A 2,683-nucleotide genomic window follows, 5' to 3' on the forward strand; every position below is an offset into this window, starting at 1 on the left:
TCAACAGAAGTATAATATATTCTAAGGAACCCTGCCATTCGTCCACTCATGTCTGATTCCTCAAACTGCGAGCTTGAGAAGAGAGAGAGAGAGAGAGAGAGAGAGAGAGAGAGAGAGAGAGAGAGAGAGAATGGTAGCCGACATTCTCGTACACTATATAGTAAACACGTTTTTTTTTTTCTTCTTCTTTTTTTACAAGATAATAATGGATTGGACTTAAATACTTTAGGCCAAAGGCCAAGCACTGGGACCTATGAGGTCATTCAGCGCTGGAAATGAAATTGAGAATAGGTAAGTTTTAAAGGTGTAACGGGAGGAAAGCCTCGAAGTTGCACATTGAAATAATTGTTAGGAGAGGGTGGATAGCAAGATGGAAGATAGATAATATGAAATGAGGTACAGTAAAAGGAATGAAAGGGGTTGCAACTCGAGCCGAAGGAACGCTGCAAAGGACCTCTGGTAATGCCTACAGTGCACCCCGTGAAGTGTACTGACGGCATTGCCCCCATGAAGGGCACACGATAATGAAATGAATAACGTATAAGTATTACCATAACTGGGGAGAATTTTATGTCCGAGTATCGCAACCATTAATACAACCGTGAAGTTAGCAAAGCAAACGAGTTATTTACGAGCACTAAATCTGATTTTAAGCCCAAGAAGTAGTTGTTTAGTATAACAAATTCTTGTGGCCAACGCCTAAATGGCTATCTATCTGCAAGGCATATGTGAAAATAAACGATGTTAGTATGTACAATGATAAACTGATTTATGCAAAATCGCAAGTACATACATTTTTAAACATGTATATTAGTTAAATAACAATGATAGTTTTGTAGGTCTAAAGAGATGTGATTTGAACTTCCATTAACTTTTCACAGAAATGACCACATCCCTTTACTCAACACTCAGAACATTTTTGTCTTTTTCTTTTTTTAGGAAGTTATTTTAGTTTTTTTGTAAAAGAAAACTAATGGAACGTAAATGTCCGTCTGATTTCTACAAATAACTCTCTTCTTGTAACAGCATTACCACAATAGTTCTGTCATCACAAGTGCTCCGTAATTTTACAATAAAAGTTATTAAATAAGTTCTAGGTATTACAAAAACTGACACGTTCACTTTTACTTTACGAAAATGGCAAGGAAAAAGTATAACCCATTATGAATTCATACACATACTTCAAAAGAATAAGGATAAAGAAAATAAAAAGGAGAGAGAGAGAGAGAGAGAGAGAGAGAGAGAGAGAGAGAGAGGGAGAGAGAGAGGAGAGAGAGAGAGAGAGAGAGAGAGAGAGAGAAATTCACTTTGTTATAGTTAGTCCTACATGATGTACCCGAACGTTTTCTTTTCCCTCTTTTCCCGTAAAAGGAAAACGAGTATATCTACGTCTCAATGGGTAACTTATATTTATTCTAAGCCATTCTTTAGAGTCGTTTGGGAAGAGGACATATTTCTTTACTCTCTTCAAAGAATATAACATAACGATAAGCGGAATTTCAAGACTATCTTGTGTCACATTGTTACCCTGAAAATGAGAATGAGCGTTTGCGAACCATGAATTGATCAAACAGTCACTTATTCCAGGAAATGCAAAACAGGATCATATCCTGTTAGTCAAAGTACACCAGGATATTTGATACACCAGAAGATTACAGCGCTTGGAACGAAAGCTACTGATTGAGAGGATAGTTTTACGCAAGGCCGGCATTGACAATGAATTTAACAACATCCACAAACCAGAATTAAGACTGGTCTTGTATCGTGATAGCAGATCAGTATCGACTATGAAACTTGGAGAAAAAACATTAAAAACAAATATATTTAAAACCATATAGTTTCGGACACACTAAAACCCAACTATGAGTTGGTTTTACTGTCCACACTGAGGAGGGAGCATGACGCTCAGAAACTGTGTAGTTTTAAATATATTTGTTATATTTGTGTGTTTTTATTTATTTATTTACTTGTTTTTAAGTCTTGCACCACTGTGGTATTCATAAAAAACGTATCAATCTGGTTGAAATAATACATGAACGAAGTATATGCATTGTTAGCGTTCCTGGAGTCTTGTAAAAAGGAATTTGCTGTAAATTTTTTGGGTGCTAAAGGAGAATGTTTTGTCATCTTTGCTGTTTCCCTTCTCAGAGCTTTTATAATGCAAATGATTAAGATATGGAAGAGAAGCTTTAGACAGGAGAAACGACAGGAACTTGAGTCTGCAAAACACCAAAACATTTACTGAGGCTACTCTGTGTCATATATCTGGGCAGATAGAATCAAACTGAGTTTGTGAACAATTGAACAACTGAGGGCAGAGTAAGCACAAGGGGATGAAATAAAACTCGATGAAGAAAGGGTCGAACTTGAATCTTTCAAGTACTTAGGAACAATGACATTCGGTACAAATTCTCTTGAGTTGGAGTTTGGTGAACGATTAAAACAGGCATATCAAACAACGGACAATTCAAGTCATATTTGGAGATCGAATAGATTGAAATTTCATACGAAAGTAAGATTATACATTAGTACGATCTGTATTGCAATAAGGCCAATGAAACGATACTTGAAATTTATACCGACGAAAATACACATCCGAAGAGCTGATCGACTTAATATTTGTACAAAATTAGTTTTGAAACACGTATGTTCTACACGTAAACGCTCTCTCTCTCTCTCTCTC

This window comes from Macrobrachium nipponense, chromosome 4, assembly GCF_015104395.2.
Source record: "Macrobrachium nipponense isolate FS-2020 chromosome 4, ASM1510439v2, whole genome shotgun sequence".
Taxonomy (NCBI): domain Eukaryota; kingdom Metazoa; phylum Arthropoda; class Malacostraca; order Decapoda; family Palaemonidae; genus Macrobrachium; species Macrobrachium nipponense.